The sequence below is a fragment of the Coenobita brevimanus genome, chromosome 12 (assembly GCF_032717465.1).
Source record: "Coenobita brevimanus isolate Jiangsu-jjx chromosome 12, ASM3271746v2, whole genome shotgun sequence".
Lineage (NCBI taxonomy): Eukaryota > Metazoa > Arthropoda > Malacostraca > Decapoda > Coenobitidae > Coenobita > Coenobita brevimanus.
The window spans coordinates 13586401-13607255 of record NC_136965.1 but is presented as its reverse complement, the minus strand read 5'-3'; positions in this window follow the sequence as shown (position 1 = coordinate 13607255).

Genomic DNA, 20855 nt, shown 5'->3' with positions numbered 1-20855 from the left:
CGCTGTTCATTCGTCAGACTTTGGGAAGATATTCATTCTTCTTACAAAATTTCCTTTGAGAGTGTGTGAGTATGTGGGTGGGTGTAGTCTTCATGCCATTTTGGGTGACGGCTGTCTGCGCGGGCTACGTTGCAACACACACTCAAACAGTTCTACCAAATGTTTCCGTGTATGTGTTGTAACGTAGCAATGCATACACCCACCCATTAGGCTGGGGTGAGGACAGGATTTGTTCACCATCACAAAGTCCAACATGAGTCTGGATGAGTAGGACATCATCATCATCATCATCATCATCATCATCATCATTTCTACTGCAGGTCGGGTGAGGCAGGGTCGAGAAAGTTAGAGAAAGGAAAGAATATTGTAGTGGGAGAATCAGTCAAAAGTATATCCAATGAAGTGAGCTATTCGCCCATTTAGTCACCATTCAAGTTCATGGAATCTTGGGCTCACATCAAATGTAAACCTTCCACATGTAACTTCGTAATTACTTACTGTACTGTTTTTACCAGAACTTGGTCCAGATGTTCTTCCTATTACAGAGTAATTCACGTAGCTGAGTGGCTAATAAAGGCAGTGCTACGGCTCTACATCCTTTCCCTAGCACCTTTGGGTGACTAACATCATATTTCAATATTAATCTGTTGGTACAACCCTGCATTTAGGATGGAGATAGGGCAGTTTTAGGCCAAGTTAGAGCAAAGACTATAGCCAGGATTCTTCCAACAAGTATCAAGGTCAAAAAATTAAAAAAGATGAAACACTCCATTAGTGCATAAAAAATTCATGCAACCAAACCGATCCCTTCTCAGTTCCCAAGCCTCTTCAGGCTACACATAGTTCCTCTCCTTCTCACGCTCAAGATGGTTTGGGCATGTGGAGAGAATGATGACAGTGGTTGCAGAATGTGAGAAGTGTTAATGCTGGAGGCAGGGTTGCAGGAGGCTGACAGAAGAAGACCTGGGATGACGTCAAAGAGTGTAACCTAAGGGATAAAGGACTGCATAGGGAGGTTGCCAGAAACAGAACAGCATGGAAAGCCGCAATTAGGTGACCGAGGCTGACGCAAGCAAACACGTTGGTGCCTTTATAAAAGAAATGATACACTCTGTCCACTTTCTTCTTGGCCTATCACACCTCGTACCACTTCCAACTTCAATTATAAATCAACAAGACCTCTTTTTTTGCATCAATCCCTTCATAAAACTAGTCAGCCTACCTCATCAACCCTAAGAGAGCATATGTTTATTGCTGAGTTTTCATGATTCAGATAAAATTTGAATGTGCTGACTGGCGTTGACTGTTTCCTTTCACTAAATTTGCACACTCAGGAAGGGAATGCTAAGAAGACCATTTAATGTGTACACATAGCGTGTATAACCATCACGATTTGGGGCGTGGAGCACTGCCGGTTGACATGTATAGCCGCAAGCATTTTCCCTCCACCATTTGAACCCACGACCATTTTCTATGACAACCATAGGGTATTTAGGTCCCATAGGTACCCCACTGATGCACAGCTCAGTCTGTACACTGCACTGGTAGAGTATAGAGTGATGTCTTCCTCATTCTTCTTGTCCAATTCCATCCCCCACATCGCAGGACCGATTGATTTTGTGCTGGAGAAAAGGCTCAGTGACAGTGCCATTAGTTGTGCCTTGGATGATACAGTGTCCTCATGGACACTGAGTGAGAGTACGTCTTCAGAGGAGAAAAGAAGTTACCAAGTGGAGAGTGAACTCTCTTGCACGCTGACCCTTTCCTGCTCTCAGACGCCTGGAAAGGCTCTCAAAATGCTAACAGGAGGAAGGCAGTGCCTTTGTCCGTGATGAGTTCACTGAGGAAGTGAAGGTTGATGACTGCACACTGGGCAGATGAGCGTGGAGTTGGTGGTCATCAGGGAAATAAACGCCTATGAGCTATCTCACCGGTAGTCTCGCAGTCTGCTTGCCACCATCTCGCCCTTGAATGACCAGCTTCACCTCAGCTGAGTACTTCAAGGGTCAAATCACCACAACTGGACCCTTCAGGAGTGGAATTCTCCACATGGGCCCCACGTGGTGTGACTCGGCAGGAAGCGTCTCCCCAGGGAAGGCCTGCATCAGGTGAGTCATCACCCCCATGCTCCCCCACCTCCCATACCTCCCCCTCTTCTTGCCCTTTCACACTCTGGCCTTGGGCGTGCATGTACTCAGAAAAGACGTGCTGCCCATGGCAAATGGCCCACTTTACCAGGTGTCAGCAGAGTCGCTACCTTTGTATGTTCAGAAGGAGCAGGATTTGAGCGCTCTGTGCTGGTTTTTGACGAAGGAGGTGCAGGTGTTCAGAAAAATAAGCTTTCCCCCAGGCCCTGGACTATTAGTAATATTTTCCGGGGGATATTCACCACTTTCATCATGCAGTACGGGATGGATGAAATTAGTTTCCACCAGGCTATGAGCATGCAGTTGCTGGACGTGCCTGCCAGTTAATGCACACAGGAGGGACTGGCTACCTGTGGAAGTGGGGGAGTTGTTTATGTGGCTAGCCCTTACCATTTTGAAGGCGCATGTAAGAAAACATGTGCTCCATGACCGCTGGTCGGTTGATGTACTCGTGGGCACACCTGTCTTAGGTAAGTATATGGGCCACGACCGGTACCTGGCAAATCCTAAGGTTCCTTCATTTCAATAGAAATTTTGGGCCTGCACCAAATGACAGATTATGGGAAATTAGACCCATCCTGACAATGCTCAAGGAGTCATTTCCAGGATTTTCTGTCCCTTTCAGAAAGTGAATATTGATGACTCACTAGTGTTATTTTGGGTCAGGTCATGTTAGCATTTCTTCAGTACGTGCCGTCCAAGTGTCACTGTTTTGGACTAAAGTTCTTTGTCCTTTGCAAAACTGGATATGTGGTTGATGTGATAGTTTATTTGGGTAAAGATATTTGCTGTTTAATATATACATGGCTGGGGTTGTAAAGGAGGTGCAAGATAAGGGATGTGGGGGGTGACTCTAGTGAATGAGGGTGAGATGTGGAAGATTCCGTTGTTGCTGTTTGCTGATGATACAGTATTGCTCAGTGAAGATTAATGGGAGTTGCAAGGTTTGGTGAATGAAATTGAGACAGTGTGTAGGAAAAGGAATCTTAAAGTTAATATAAACAAGAATAAAGTTATGGTGTTTGAGAGGAATTAAGTCACAGAATGCACAGTGAGGTTGGATGATGAGGATATGGAGAATGTGAGTGCATTCAAGAACTTAGGTAGTGTGATGAATAATGATGGAACTTTGGGGGATGAAGTGCTTGAAAGGGTACAACAGGGAAGGAAGGTTGTTGGTTCACTGAAAGCAGTGATAAGAAATAGGGAGGTGAGTATGGAAGCTAAGAAGTCACTGCATGATAGTATTGTGATCCCTACACTGACATATGGAAGCGAGGCATGGATCTTGCTAGAGGGGAACAAGTCAAGAGTGTGAGCAGTGGAAATGAGTTACTTGACAGGAGCATGTGGAGTGACAGAGAGACAAGTTGACGAATGAGGAAGTGAAGGAACGTTGTGGGGTGGATGTGGATGTTGTTGAGAAAATTAGGAGCAATTCACTGAGGTGGTTTGGACATATGGAGAGAATGGAGAATGAAAGACTGACTAAGAGGGTGTATGTAGTTGAAGTGGAGGGAGGTAGAGGGAGGGGAAGACCGAGGATGAGGTGGAGGGATGCAGTTGAGAGGTATAAGAGGGAGGGGGAGTAGGTTGGGGGGAGGGTAGTCAAATGGTGGGTGACAGAGCGACTTGGAAGTGTTTTATCTGCGGCCACCCTTTGCGGGATTAGGACATTAGGCTATAGACAGATTGATAGATGTTGATATACCTAGTGACAATCCTCAAGGTTTATCGGCATCAGTCATGAAAGTCCTGATGGAAAGGTATTCAACAAGCACCATGTTCTGTACACCGATAATTATTACATAGCCCCAGCATTGACCAAGTATTTGCTTGAACACAGTACAGGAACCTGTGGAACTGTCCATGCAAAAAGAAAAAAAATTCCCCGTATTCCCAGCAAATACTGAGAAAGGTGCCCTTCTTACAAAGAACTGTGACATGTTAGCCCATCTCTAGCATGACAAGAGACAGGTTAAAATGTTATCAACAGCACATAAGGGTGTGTTTGAGGAAATGGGAAAGACAGACTACAGGACTGGGGAACCCATGTTCAAGCCCGATGATGTCAATGACCGTAACATCAACATGTGGCTTGTTGATAAATCAGACATGCAAATTGGTGATGTCGACTGCCTTCCTAAGGCCTGCCGGTGGTACAAGAAGGCTTTTTTACATTTTCTTGATATCACCGTCCTGAACAATTTCATACTGTTCAAGGAACTCGTCAAGAAACCTCTCTCTCTATGAGAGTTTGAAAGAAAGCTTGCACACAAACTCCTTGAAGAGGATTTTACTACAGAGGTGTCAGGTCCGAGGCGGGGGATACAGACATTGCCTACAGCTGGCAGGCTATGCTGTGCCAAGTATTTCCAGCGGGACAGGCTGATTGGCTGTGACACTGCAGCTCATCAGACATACAAGCAGTGCCATGTCTGCAACACCACCAAACGCCGTCCCCCAGCACGAAAAGAGAGACCCTACCAACGTGCAGAGTGCAAGGTCCCCCTATGCCCTAAATGTTTTAGCGAGTATCATTCCTAGTGTAATTACTTAACAGGTGTGTGGGAAAATGTAAATAATAAACAGGTAGGCACAAGTGTGTTATTTTTTTTTTATACATCAGTGAAATATAAGATATAAGTTCTATCTAGTAAGTGTTATGGGATCAGTGTTTTATAATAAGTTTTACATGTGTAAGGCAGTAAGTGTTACTGGTTATGGTTATTGGTGAAACAATGAGTGGAAATACCTTGAGTTAGCCTACTTTTTACATGCAAGAAAACCACTAGTGAGGGGGCCATATAGAAAATTACCTGGTTGGCTAGAACTAAATTTTTTCCTTTGTTACTCAGAAAATAGTGCTAAATATGTGAGCATAAGCGTATTTATGTTGTGAAGAACAAAAAAACGTAAGTTGTGAATAACATTAGTAGTATTTTTATGATGTCTCTGATTAGTACAAATCAGTCTGAATTTTAGTACAAGTATTTACTTCAGAATCAAACATAGTGCTGAAACAGCCACAACGTTTACTTCTCAATGTGCAATTACCCATAATTGTGTTGTCAAATGCAATTATAAGTGTCGTATTAGAGGGAAATTATTATATTTGATGCAAGAAGTGAGTACAGAAAATCAGAGTTATTCTTTTCCCACACATCTATGGGGCATAGTGTTACTATGAAACAGGTGGAAAACGCTATGGTGAGCCACATGAACAGGGTGATGACTCATCCTTACGTGAGTATGGAAAAGTCGAAGAGTGAGTGGAAAATTCCACAGTCCTTCCACGGCAGTGTTACAACCACCACTCCGGTCAGTGCTGTTAACGCTAGCCAGCGAGGCCAAAGTCACTGTCAGTGGCGCGTGCATGGAAGCAGCCTGCCAAAACACGGAAAACTAGTCATCTTCAACCTTACACATTGACGGGACCACCTGGAGACCTAGGGACACTTTCATTTGAAAGAGGAAGCGTTGATGAGTCCTGTATATCTTTAATTTTTCTCAAGCTATAATAGTTTGGCAGATATTTGGGTTTGAAGAAAGTGTACTTTTTTCAAAATCACGGAAAACCCTCGTAAGGAGGAGTGGGTGATGTCAGGAAACCCCGAAACCCCCGGCTATGGGGGTTAAATCAGCACAATGCGATGGGTCGGGTATAAACCAGTGATTTTCAACCTTCCTCATCTCACGGCACAGTGAGACAGGCTCTAAAATGGTCGAGACACATCATCAGTGTTTAACCCGTCAAATCCCGAGGTTTTCCACACCTCCGACATCCCCCAGTCCCGAGGTATTTTCGAAAATTTTTTTTTTGGCTGAAACCTTCGCTTTTGGTGAGAAACATCGAAAATTCATAGAGAAATCGCTCACCTGAGGTTTAAAATACCCAATCCAGGTAGGAGTTCCTCCTTACCTGACTGGGGTTTCTAACATGCTGGCACCAAAGAAAACGAGTTCTATGGGAGGGTAACTATTTTATCCACTCATAAATGGTATTTATTTATTTACTTGGTACGAATGTATATGTAGTATGAGAGTATATTGGTTTTCAAGCAGTAATAAAAGCATTATAAGCATTGTTTCACTCACTGACTAATCACCATACCTGACCTTTTTTTGCCACATTACCTGATCATTATTTCTGGCTGTTTCTTCTTCTAATGCTATGTAAACATTGTCCTCCACATTGTAATCGATTGGGGAATCACTCTGGCCCTGAATATCTTTACTAGCCAGGTCACTGGTAACAGGTCCATTGCCGAGACAATGGCGTGAGGGGGGGAGGGGGGAGGTTATGCGGCGTAAGGCATTGTCCCTGCTTGGCATCTTGTAGAGGAATAGAGGAAGGTGTCCCGTGTATACATACGAAAAATCACGTGCGAAAATTGAAAATTGTGCAAATTAGGGACATTGCCCCATACGTTGACGGGACGGGGCGGGTTAAGGATAAATTTAATAATATTATTGCCATAAGTATATTGTTGATTACAGTTTTCAAGAGACTTTGAAACTTTTTTGCATATTTATTACAATGCATTATAACAATAAGTAATTGAGGAAGACGCCTATCTATCTATCTATTGTCAGACGCCCTCATCCTGTAAGGGGTGGCCACAAACAAATCGCCTCCATGTCACCCTGTCCCGCACCATTTCGCTGCCCTGCTCCTAGCTCACACCCCCCTCTCTCATATACCTCTCCACTCCAACCTTCCATTTCATCCTTGGCCTCCCTCTTCCTCTCCCCCTTTCACTTCACTCACATGCACTCTGCTCTCAGTCTTTCACTCTCCATCCTCTCCACATGGCCAAACCACCTATCACATCCACATCACAATGCTCCTTCACTTCCTCATTTGTCAGTCTGTCTCTCCATGTGACTCCACATACTCCTCTCAAATAACTCATTTCCATTGCTCTCACTCTTGACTTCTGTCCCTCCAACAAGGTACTATTGCGGCCAGGAGTTCTTAGCCACCCTCGTCCAGCCAACCCGTGTATGTGGCACCGTCGCATTCACGAGCAAAGAAGTTGCCTACGATGCATTTCTGTCGAAACATACTCCCTCAGCTTTGGGCTTGTAGTAATAGATAAAGCAATAGTAATATTTACTTTGAAGGTTTATCTCTGATAACACGAATATATCATACTGATTATTTAATAACTTGTTTCTCGTATAGAGCCAAGCAAGTGACAAATATGTATATTTGGTTCCACTCCACGACTTCCTGTAGGTTTGAACCTGCGAACACAGAGTGAACAAGTTCGAAGCATTCATTTGTTACCAGGAGAGAGAGAGAGAGAGAGAGAGAGAGAGAGAGAGAGAGAGAGAGAGAGAGAGCGTGTAAGATGGGCGCCTGTGAATTTTGGAATAATGAAGTGGAGGCGGACTGGCGCAGAGAAATGCAAGGGATGAGAAACCCTTGATTCCTGTGATCCATTGAAAACAGGCCACAGTGTGGATGTTTCTTCCATCAGTCACTAGAACTTGCCTTGCTTTGTGATATATATATTTTTTTTATTGCTTTTGTTGGAATAATGAAATAGGAGATAAATACTGTTGATTTAACAAAAAGCTGTGCTTAAGAAAGTAATATGCCTCTCTGTCCAGGGAGAGATATCCAGTTAATGAGAAAAATACTCATGGGTTTGCCAAAAATCTCCAGGTGCGAACCACCACAGAGAGAAAAAAATGCGAACGTAAGGCATTTAACAGAAGTTACGCGACCTGCCAAATTATTTGACAAAGTCAACTGGGGATATCCAGAATAAAACCCATCTTTCATTTTGTCCGGCGAGACGTTATCAAGGGATGAATAAACTCCTTCATCAAAGGAAAAATTCCCTGTTTAGCTCGAGCACGTTATTTACTCATATCGCATAAAATCATGTGTATGTAGCCGGAATGAAGCCCCTTATCTACGGCCTGGCAAACTCCCTGTAAAGAGTACTATTTTCTACCAACAGACTGAGTTAAGCGGTAAGACTCATCTTTCGTGTAAGAAAATCCACCCTGCCTGTGTGTGTGTGTGTGTGTGTGTGTGTGTGTTGAATTGCGAGTCATCTGACTTGTGTAGCATGGTATGCGAGTTGGTAGGTAGGTGACTGGGTGGGTGGATTGGTTAGTGTAGCCTGGTTGTTTCACAGGCGGATTAGGAGGAGTGGGTGGGCAAGAGGGAGGGAAATGGTTGTTGGGCTGGTTAAGTGGGGTGGAGTGGGGTTCGTGCATTAAGTGGGGTGGGTGGTGGGGCTACCTGTAGGACAAGGCAAAAGACGGGTTTGTGTCGTCCTACTTTTGAGACACACTGTATTGAGTAAGGTTGTGGGTATGTGTGTTGATGGGTGGGTGTGTAGGTGGATGGACGGATTGTGGGAAAACAGGCCACTGGGGTTAGGTGATTTGAGTTAATGTCCGAGTTGGGAAAATCGGTGCACAGGGGATATTATTCTGGAATCATGCTTAAGTAGGTATATATATCCAGTGGGTTACAACAGGTCCATCGTGCAATATGTCTGTTGGTTAAGAGGTCTGTGTTTCAACTGCACGCATCAGTGGGTGATATAACCACGTCGGATAACAGGTTTATGGGGAAAATAGGTTCATTATGAAAAATACATCCATGGGTATACGACCATGTAGGAAACCTGGATCCATGGAGAGATTCAAGGTCGATGGAAAAATTGATCCACTGGAAGAAAATACATCAATGGGGAAAATTAGTTCTTACGTAGAAAAGTAGGCGTCTTAAAAAAAAAAAAGTCATTAAGGAAAATAGGTCCATTGGGAATTGTGCTCCGAGTGGTGGAAATGTCCATTGATAAAAATATTCATGGGGTGAAAATAGGTCCATAGGGGCATACACGTACTGTAAACATACATGGAGATATTTACAATAAAAGGGACCTAAAATATCCAACTTTTAACAGCGATCATTGCCTGGAATTAGGCTTACCACTGCACACCTTGGACCAAACAACCATTAGCCAGACCCTATTACCACTTCGTAATCCAGTCATTATATTTCATAATTTACCTTCATATAGGCATAGAAAGCCAACCGAAACGAAAGGAAAAATCCCTGTTCAATTGTGTTGAGCACCTCATTTCTCCACCTCATTCCTCTAAAATTTACGGACACCCGCTACCCTCTCTCTCTCTCTCTCTCTCCTGGTAACAAATGAATGCTTCGAACTTGTTCACTCTGTGTTCGCAGGCTCAAACCTACAGGAAGTCGTGGAGTGGAACCAAATATACATATTTGTCACTTGCTTGGCTCTATACGAGAAACAAATTATTTAATAATCAGTATGATATATTCGTGTTATCAGAGATAAACCTTCAAAGTAAATATTGCTATTGCTTTATCCATTAGTACAAGCCCAAAGCTGAAGGAGTATTTTTCGACAGAAATGCATCGAAGGCAACTTCTTTGCTCATGAATGCGACTCTGCCACATACACGGGTTGGCTGGACGAGAGTGGCTAAGAACTCCTGGCCGCAGTAGTACAAGCTTCACTTCCATACGTTAGAGTTGGTATCATAATACTGTCATGTAGTTCCTTTTTCACTTCCATGTTCAGTTCCGTGTTTCTTATCACTGCATCCATGGAACCAGTGACCTTTCTTCCTTGTTGCACCCTGTCAAGCACCTTACCCTCTAAACTTCCATCCTTACTCATCACACTAACCAGTTACTTAAATGCCCTCATAATTTCCATCTCCTCTTCATCCAACCTCACTGTACATTCACTGACTTCACTTCTCTCGAAGACTATAACTTTACTCTTCCCTACATTCACCTTTACATTCCGTTTCTTACACACTCTCTCAAACTGTGTAAGAATCGGAATCTAAAGGTAAATGTAGGGATGAGTAAACTTATGGTCTTCGACAGATGTGAAGTCAGTGAATGTACAGTGAGGTTGGATGCCATTCATTTAAAAATAATATGAAACTTTCAGATATAGATTGTATTCAAATGCAAACATCAGTAAAAGTTAAAAAAAAGCCTTTTCTTATATGAAAATATCAGTGGGAAACTTGTGTTTGGTGTTGTCTCACGATTTTCCTTGTCCGAGGTCGAATGGTTGACAGGCATACCCGCATCTTGCGGCTGGCAGTGGAGATCGGCGGTTCTACACTACGGAATTAAGGAATTAAAAACTGCCATTTGGGTCTGTAATGAACAACACATTTATTTATTTATTACATTATTAGAAAAAGGAGTTTGATTTGCTCAATAAAAGTACCAGTACTGCAAAAATGTATCCAAATGCACTTTTTAAAAATGTTATCCAAATGCTATTTAAACTCCCGGGGTACACCCATGGATGCTTCGCAGCACACTAATATGCCGCGGCACATTGGTTGAATATCGCTGGTATTAACAGAAGCTCTCTTACCCCACTCCAAATGAAACTAGGAGAGACAGATCAACTAGACCATGATAGTGTAGCACAGCCCTCTTCAAATAAGGTACCCAGTCATCGTAAGGATTCTTTTGAAAATAACTCAAATTTCTGATGGTATATCTATGGGTCTGCATCTTATACAGCATCTGACACCTTGCCATTTGTTAAGTATTTCACAACAGTTTTCACTTCTGCCAGTGTCCAGATCCATATCTCTTCTCCAGACACCACTAAACCCATTGATGGTCACTACCTCTCTCCTCTCACAATTCCCAATCACCAGCCATTCAAAATCCTCTTTTCCTTTGCTCCTTACTTCACTTCCTAACCTAATCTAATGTAAAAATCCTGCCATGCTTCCTCTTAGGGAATCCCCATACTGAGGATGGCCTTGGTACAAGTGATGTTTTTCATGGACTGGAAACTAAACCGACTGCCAAAACTAGATAACTACTTCCCTGAGATTTAAGAAACCATTTGATATGTCAGGCAGTGTAGCGTACCTTCCAGTAGCGCTACATCAAGTGAGTGGATGGTGGGAAACACGTCATCATACAGAATGGGTAAGCCCAATATGATTTTTCAATACGCTTTATAGCAATTTTTTTTCTAACAATGTAATCGATCACTAAAAATTAATAACCTTGTGTCTCCACAGGTAGCATCTTCCTTGCAGGAATGGCACTTTCTTTTCTATTGGCTGGAGTACTGGCCACTAGGATTGGTCGCCGTCTGTTACTCCTCGCCGCCTGCTTGCCTTTTGCCCTCGCTTGGCTGGTATTTGCCTTTGCAGTCAAGCCGGAGATGATCCTAGCTGGCAGGTCAGTGACCCCAGAAGTGAGACTATGCCCGGTGTACTCTAACTTGGCCTAAAATTGACATCCCTCTACCTTGAATGCTGAGTTGTGGCAAAGAGTTAGCGGTAGAATATAATGCAAGTTATAAGGAAGTGTGGAAAGTATGTAGAACTATGACATTGTTATTTCTTCCACTGAAAAATGTAAAATAAGCTGCTAAGGCCCCAGTCACACTGCAGGTACGACTTATCGCAAACCACCCGCCACCTGCAAGTGGTGGGTGGTTTTGGTGAGGTTTATGACCAGTCTTCATATGTCTCGGTCTAGCCGCAGGCCACCATGGCGACCAAAATATCGTCCTGAGGTTTTTCATGCTGCATGAAAAACCTTCCTGTGACCACCAATGTCATGGCACGGAAGCCGCCCAGTGGGGGGCTGGACTGCGTCTGGCCGGCTTACAGACTGACTGGTCGGCGACACCTGATTTTTAAGCAGTGGTTGCCATCCGGACAGAGGCTGGTCACCACCCACTCTGTGCAGTGGCCGTCTGCACTCTGTCAAGGTGACGACTGGACTGTGGTGGCCGCCGTCCACAAGCCTCCTGTCCGGGGTGGTGGTTGAAGTCCGGCCACCGTCCAGCCAACGATTGGTTGAGCGACAGGTGGTGGGTTGGACCGAGACCAGCCTCCAGCCAATCCACTACATGAGGTCGTGGTCTAAACTGCGACAGGACACGGACCACCGGCCACCCGTTGGTGTCTTGACCTGTGTGAACCTGGCCATGGTCGTCATTCGGTCGCTTACTGGACGGACACTGGGCAACCACCGGTAGCCAATCAGTGGCACGACTGCTCAGAGACCTCCGTGGTCAGGGACTGGGTTCACGATTTTCAGGTTTGCGACAAGTTGTACCTGCAGTGTGACTGGGGCATAGAGGATGAGAATCTGGGCCAAGTTAGAGTAAAAACACAATAGTCATGAAGAAATGGTACGGAAAGGATGCAGAGCTGCAGTATTTCATTGTCTACCACAGAACTACGTGAAGTAAGCTACAAAAAGATGAAAGTCTGAGTAAGCTAGGGTAATATGAAAGCACTCAACATATTATTATCCTTACTACGATTATAATGAATCCTTCTGCACCACAACACTTCGGACTTGTATTCTCTGCAGTTAAGTAAGCTCCCCACACCTCTTCCTAAGCGATTTATTTTGCTTATTGCTCCTTCCTATTCTCTTCTGAGTCATTTAAAAACATTCAAATATCACGATATTCAGCATAAATAACATATAAACTGATATTAACTAGCCGTATCCGGAAATAAATCGCTGAAGAAGATATGCTATGGAGCTTCCTTAACTGACAAGAATACGGACCTTTGTTATTACAATGCACCCACTCTTGCAACTCGCAGGTAATCCTTCAACACAATTTCTGTGACAGAGTTGTGGGAGTGTCCTGCTGAAGTGGCCATCTTCTTTAAGTTCACCAGATTCTGTGCAGGTCCTGTGCTACTCAGTTTGGGGTTACAAAAACGCGAGGAGGAAGAAGAGGAAATGAAGAAGAGGAAGCGAAAAAAAAAAAAACGAGAAAAGAACAATTAAAGATAAGAAAAAAATGAGATGGAAAAGAAGCAAAGAACAGAAAAGATGGAAAAGAAGAGAAGAGAAAAGAATGAGAAGATGAAGAAGGGCCCTCCCTTTACAAATCCTGATCCTTGTTGTGTGATTAAAAGGAAAAAGTCTAAAAAAAAGAGAAAACAAGTAGGCATGGAACTTGCCACCTAGTTGGAAGGAATGAGTGAGAAGGCAAGGAGGAGGTAAGAAATGAAGCTGTGAATTTTAGGGGTAGAGAGAAGGCTTCAGAAGTTTTGGTGAGAATAGTACACTAAGAAACACGCCAAATCCACAGTGCAGGAATTCCACAAAATTATCCTGTTTATGTTTCACTGATTACTGTCAAGCTGTTATGCCGATTTTCCCCAGGTTACAATAGAAAAAGTTGTGATGTATTTATTGCAACATAAACCTGCTTTAGCTCTGTATTTAATGTGGCTTTGGTGACCTTTTAACAGTCCATCGCCATCTATGTCACGCAATACATATCAATATCCTCTTGAATGAGACTGATGGAACTGTCACATTTAAAACTACATAAACTACACTGGGGAATGCCAAGCTGTAATCTACATAATACGTGGCTAAGCAAGAGGTGCTGTGAAGTACCTACAGTATGCTACCTAGAATTAAGTTTTTATGATATGACCTGCCTGCAGCTAGCTGAGAAAATACTAACTCAGGTCTAGTTGTATCTTGCAGATTTTTGGTGGGAGTAGGATCGGCAATACTTGTGATTGGTGGAAGGAGCTACATGGCTGAAATCGCCAGCACCAACATCCGTGGTCTGGCGCTCGCCTTTTTGAGTGTGATGAAAGGCCTTGGGTTCATGATGGTGGCTGGGCTGGGCATGGTCCTTCCCTGGTATCACATCAGCTTCATCAACGTTGGTGTTGTGGCCTTGTTCTTCGCTGGACTCCTGTTTGTCATCCCGGACAGCCCGAACTACCTTGCTGTCCATGGGAAGGAGGCTGAAGCTTTGTCAATCCTTCAGCGTCTGAGACCTTCCAGTTACGATGTACAAGAGGAACTGAATCATCTGAAAAATCTAAATCAGCAGCAGGATGGCAGTTCAAGATGGGCTGTTCTCCTGTCACGTGACGTCATTAAAAAGCAGATGGCTATATGTGGCCTATTCGTCATTTCTGCATTTGCAGGCGTCGAGGTGATAAAAGTGAACATGCTGAGAATGATGGTAAGCTCCGGGGTGACGCTGGACGCCAACCTGAGTTTGTTCTTAGTGATGTTAGTGTTCTTTTGTGGCAATCTGGCCATGACTGCATTGGTGGACTTACTGGGCCGCCGTTGGTGCCTCATCATCTCTCTGGTGATGAAGCTGGTGTCTTACACTGCGCTGGGGACCATTACATACTTGATTCCACCGCCAGTCCATATACAGTTTAACACCACGCTACAAGCTAACATCTCACACACTGTCTATGGAACTACTACCAGGCAAGTGATCTTTATTAGGTAAAATCACATCAACCCTCCATTAATATTTGATATTTTCTGTTAAGACACCCAGGCTATAGCATCTAGGGTATCGTACATTGAGATATACCTGTATGGCCCTTCTGTCAGTCTGAGTTTCATAATCCAGCCCTACCCCGAAAGTAATTGAGTAGCCCTGGTGTATGCACTGTACCATTATCAGATTTTTTTTTTTTCATCATTGGGCATAGGGTTCACAGCCCAGTAATCCTCCTCCATGTCATACACTGACATGTCATCACTTTGGTGTTGACATCAAAGTCCGTATTGAACAGTGGTGGGCAGTGCAAACGAAGAAGGACCTTCACAAGCGCAAAGCGCAACCACAGTTCACTACCTTGTAAGTGCAAATGCGCAATCTGACAAATATTTAGCTAGCGCAATGTCACAGTGCGCAGGCGCAAACCATTTGCATATATTTTTGGGAATTACTGACAAATATTGAGATATTTAAATAAAACAGCATACCTACTTCATTTCATTCATTCATTGCCAGACGCCATGTATCCCAGACGGGGTGGCCAATGGCTTAGAGTTAATTGTTTTACAGGGAGGGGCACTAATCCTCCACCAACCCCACTTGACACGAAGGGATGCCAACAGCATCTGGTGTTCCCAGGCAGTCACCCATCCAAGTACTAACCAGACCCAACGTTGCTTACTTTTATTTATTATTATTACTTTCTATTATTTGTAATTTGCGCAAGTGCACAATCTAATATTTAGCTTGTGCAATGTCGCAAAGCGCTAGCGCAAATCATTTACATATATTTGTGGGAATTGCTGTAAAATATATATTGGTAATCATAGGGGTATCTGTCTTCTTAGTATAATAGGAAAAGTGTATGGTTGGATACTTATTGACAGAGTTAGAGAAAGAACAGAGAAATTAGTTGCAGAAGAACAGGGAGGCTTTAGGAAGGGAAGAGGCTGTGTAGATCAGATATTCATTCTTAGATCTTTAGTGAAAAAGTTTCTAGAGAAGGGAAAGAAGTTGTATGCGGCTTTCATGGATTTGGAGAAAGCATGTGACAGGGTGGATAGACAAGGATTGTGGAAAGTATTAAGAATATATGGAGTAGATGGGAAGTTGTTGAATGCTGTGAAGAGTATGTATGATGGTGCTAAGGCTGCAGTGCGTGTGGATGGTGAACTGAGTGAATTTTTCTCTTTGAAGGTTGGGTTGAAACAGGGATGTGTCATGTCTCCATGGTTGTTCAATCTGTATATGGGTGGGGTAATAAAAGAGGTACAAGGTAGGGTAGTGGATGTTGGAGTGGCCCTGGTGAGAGAGAGGGATAGTGTTTGGAAACTCCCTGTACTGTTGTTTGCAGATGATACCGTGTTGTTGAGTGAAGAAGAAGAAGAGCTGCAAGGCTTGGTGGATGAGTTTGAGAGAGAGTGCGTAAGAATCGGAATATAAAGGTGAATGTAGGGAAGAATAAAGTGATGGTCTTTGAGAGACGTGAAGTCAGTGAATGTACAGCGAGGTTGGATGGTGAGGAATTGGAAAATGTGGCACGTTTAAGTACTTGGGTAGTGTGATGAGTAAGGATGGAGGTTTGGAGGGTGAAGTGCTTGAAAGGGTACAGCAGGGAAGAAAGGTTGCTGGTTCCTTGAAAGTCGGTGATAAGAATCAGGAAGTGAGCATGGAAGTGAAAAGTTACTACATGAGATGTATTGTGATACCAACTCTAACGTACGGAAGTGAAGCTTGGACGTTGCTGAAGGACAAGTCAAGAGTGAGAGCAGTGGAAATGAGTTATTTAAGAGGAGCCTGTGGAGTCACGTGGAGAGACAGGCTGACGAATGAGGATATAAAGGAACGTTGTGGTGTGGATGTGGATGTGATAGGAAGCGTTATGAGGAATACACTGAGGTGGTTTGGCCATGTGGAGAGGATGGAGGGTGAAAGACTGACGAAGAGAGTGTATATGAGTGAGGTGGAGGGGGAGAGGGAGGGGAGGCCAAGGATGAGATGGAGGGATGGGGTGGAGAGGTATATGAGAGAGGGGGGTGTGAGTTGGGAGCAGGGCAGTGAAATGGCGGGGGACAGGGCGACTTGGAGGCGATTTGTTTGTGGCCACCCCAAACGGGATTGAGGCGTCTGGCAATAGATAGATAGATAGATTATTTTTAACACCAAGTTTTTCTTTAGCTTCTTGCTGACCAGAGCATATATTTTTTTAATATGAGGGCAAGTTTTGCTTGTTTCACTTTTTCTACTTGTAACTTTTCTTTGTTGTCTAATACTCCTAATCAGAGAGAAGATTAGTATGTTCCTATGTCTGACATTCCTAATAATCCAAGTCATCTACTCATCACTTTCCTCTTTTGACATAACATTGACTGTATCTATTTCCCTAATTTTTCGCCTCTTCTACATACACTTCCCTCTGCTGCTATTATTCCTAAGCTGGGAGAGGCATGGTATTTTTCTCTACCCATACACCTACCCAGAGCGTGCAGTAGACACAGTGGAATGATAGGCTAACTTTTGTCCTTGTCTGTAGTTCCAGGCCCCATATTCTCGTCAGTTAAGGAAGCTCCCTAACACCTTTTCCTTAGCTATTTGTTTTGTTTGTTTCGCTTTACTGTCATGTTTTATGTGCAGTCTTCTATTACCCCTATTGAGAAGAGCTCCCCACATATAGCTCTTCTATATAGGGTGGAGTCAAAGGCTTTTCATCTCATTAACTCTCCTCCTCTTACTGACTCCCTTCAACCTCTATTTCTTCGCCGCACTGTTGCATCTTTATCTCTTTTCTATCACTACTTCAATGGTCACTGCTCCTGTGACCTGTCTGCTTGCATAATTTTACAAGGTAACCAACACTCTCATCCCTTTTCCCAGCTCTCTAACAAGGAACACTAGTCCTTCATTTATGAACAGGTCAACAACTGTCTTTTCGTCAGCATTGTGCACATGGTCTTTCAAACGCAGTGTGGCATGGACCAAATGACACAATTTGTCTCTTCTCTTAATACAAGGATCCACGTTTCGTGACCTACTTCCTATGAAAAAAACAATATTAACCAGTCATCTAATAATAAATCACTTAGGAAGAGGTGTTATGTTCTTAATCGACGAATGTTCCACTGTACATAAATAATCCTTCCACCACAACCACATCAACTGCTGTTTCCATTATTTTAATCAACATTAAAACAAGGTACAAACCTCCTGCCCACCAAACATAACACACGTAGTTTACACCCAAGATCCTTCTCGAACAGATACATTGGGGTGTGTGGAGTATACACATCGCCTCCTCAAGTACTACACTGGTATACACACAGATTTCAAGTCTTCCGTTGAAATCTCAGCTCTTCCTCTGTGATAATTTTTGGATTTAACACAACCATTATATTGCAACAAGATAAGATTGTACACCATCAAATGTGACACACATTTTCATCCACATAACACAGAGTTTACATAGGACCTGTAATATACCAAGACCATTTATTACATATATACAGAGATACATAGACACACAAACACATCATTCAGTGACCATACATTAACGTTCTTTGTTGGATAGACACAGACAGGTATTTATTAACTTCATAGTTTAACTACAACTGATCAATGAAACAAAGCACAACACATGCCGTGTATATATTATATATATATTTTGTTTTTTTTTTTTTTTTTTATGCGAGGAAGAAGGAACCAAAGGCCATGAGCCCGCAGTAACAGTTCCCTCCAAGAGAAAAACAAAATACAATAGAGAGCCAAATTCAAGATCCGATCATTTTGAGATGCCTGGACACACTGCGTTTGAAAGACTGGAGATCATAGGCAGGAGGAAATACAGACAGAGGGAGACAGTTCCAGAGCTGACCTGTTGCATGAATGAAAGACTGGGAGTAACGGTTAACTCTTGCATTAGAGAGTTGGACAGAAAAGGGATGAGAGTTTGCTGCCAGACGGGTGCTACGCGCCCGTCGTAGAGGTGGAGGAATGCAAGCAGACAGTTCAGAGGAGCAGTGACCATTAAAGTAGCGATAGAAAAGAGATAAAGATGCAACAGTGCGGCGAAGAGACAGAGGTTGAAGGGAGTCAGTAAGAGGAGGAGAGTTAATGAGACGAAAAGCCTTTGACTCCACCCTATTGAGAAGAGCTGTATGTGGGGAGCCTCCCCACACATGAGAGTTGTACTCCACACAGGGGCGGATAAAACCCCTGTATAGAGTCAACAATTGTGCAGGGGTAAAGAAAGAGCGGAGTCGGCTTAGCACACCCAATCTCTTGGAAGCAGATTTTACAAGAGATGTAATATGATCTTTCCAAGATAAGTCCCGAGTAAATGAAACCCCAAGCATGTTCAAGGATGATGCAGGATTAATCTGAATATTATTAAACATTAGTGGGTATACCTGTGGAAGATTTTGTCGGGTTGATAGGTGTAAGAACTGAGTCTTAGATGCATTAAAGACAACCATATTATTTTTACCCCAGTCAGAGATATGAGCCAAGTCAGACATTAGGTGTGCCATAGCCTCATCCCTTGTTTCTTGAAGTAACTGTTGAGATGGGCTTTGCGGGAACCGAATGGAAAGGTGAAGGGTGGAGTCATCAGCGTATGAGTGGATAGGGTTAGATGTACAGCTTAGAAGATCATTGATGAATAAAAGGAAGAGAGTTGGTGATAGGACAGAGCCCTGAGGAACACCACTGTTGATAGATCTAGGAGAAGAACGATGGCCGTCTACGACAGCGCTATAGAACGACCAGAAAGGAAGCTAGCGATGAAGGCACAGATAGAAGAATAGAAACCGTAGGAGGGCATTAAAGATTTATGCCAGACTCGATCGAAAGCCTTTGAGATGTCAAGTGCAATGGCAAAGCTTTCGCCAAAGTCCCGAAAGGAGGATGACCAGGAGTCTGAAAGGTAGGTGAGAAGATCGCCAGTGGAGCGTCCCTGACGGAACCCATACTGACGATCGGAAAGAAGGTTGTGATAGGAAAGATGCCTTAAAATTTTTTTATTAAGAATTGACTCGAAAACTTTTGAAATACAGGACGTTAAAGCAATTGGACGATAGTTGGAGGGTTGGGAGTGGTCACCCTTCTTTGGGACTGGCTGAATGAGAGCAAACTTCCAGCAAGAAGGAAAGGTACAAGTTGACAGACAAAGGCGAAATAGTTTGCCTAGGCAGGGTGTAAGCACAGAAGCACAGTTTTTGAGAACAACAGGAGGGACCCCATCAGGCCCATATGCCTTGTTAGTACTGAGGCCAGTAATGGCAGAAAATACATCAACTGAAGAAATTTTAATGTCAGCCATGAGGAAGTCAGAGGGGGAAGTGATGGAGGAACAGCACCGGAATCGTCTAAGGTGGAATTGGAGGAGAAAGTCTGTGCGAAGAGATCTGCTTTATCAGTAGAAGAAATAGCTACAGAACCATCAGAGTAGAAAAGAGGAGGGAAGGATGATGAGGTAAAGTTGTTAGAAAGATTTTTGGCAAGGTGCCAGAAGGAGCGGGAAGAATTCGAGTTGGAGAGTTGAGAGCATTTAGTATGGATGAAATTATTTTTAGTAGAGCGAAGAACAGACTTAGCACGATTCCGGGCAGAAACGTAAAGATTATGTGATTCAGGGGTGGGTTGGCTCCGGTACCTTTTGTAGGCCTTCTCCTTGTTGCGGACAGCATTAGAACAAGCGTGATTAAACCAAGGCTTTCTTGCGTTAGTCAAAGGATATGAGAAAGGAATGTATGCTTCCATGCCCGAGAGAATAACCTCCGTAATGCGCAAGGCACACTCAGATGGCTCACGGCCATGGAAGCAATAATCATTCCAGGGAAAATCAAAGAAGTACTGCCTGAGGGCCTCCAAAATGCCAGAGACGACGTTTCCCTGGAGGGTCCGCAGGCCGTACTGGAGCGATAGGACAGGTTAAGGTAATAAGGTTGTGATCGGAGGAGCCCAACGGAGAGAAAAGATTAACAGAGTAAGCAGAAGGATTAGTTGTGAGGAAGAGGTCAAGTATGTTGGAGCTCTCTCCAAGGCAGGGGATACGGGTAGGGTGCTGTACAAGCTGCTCTAGGTCATTAAGGATAGAAAAGATGTAGGCTTGTTCACCAGGTGGATCCGTGAAAGGAGAGGGAGAGCCAAAGGTGGTGGTGAACATTGAAATCTCCAAGAATGGAGATTTCAGAGAAAGGAGAAATGGACAGAATGTGTTCCATCGTAGAAGTAAGATAGTCGAAGGATTTTTGATAGTCAGTAGAATTAGGGATAAGTAAACAGCACAGATATATTTAGTCAGAGAATGACAGGAAAGCCGAAGCCAGAGAGTGGAGAATTCAGAAGAATCAAGTTCAGGAACACGAGAGCAAGATAAGTCAGTATGTATACACAACAGCCACTC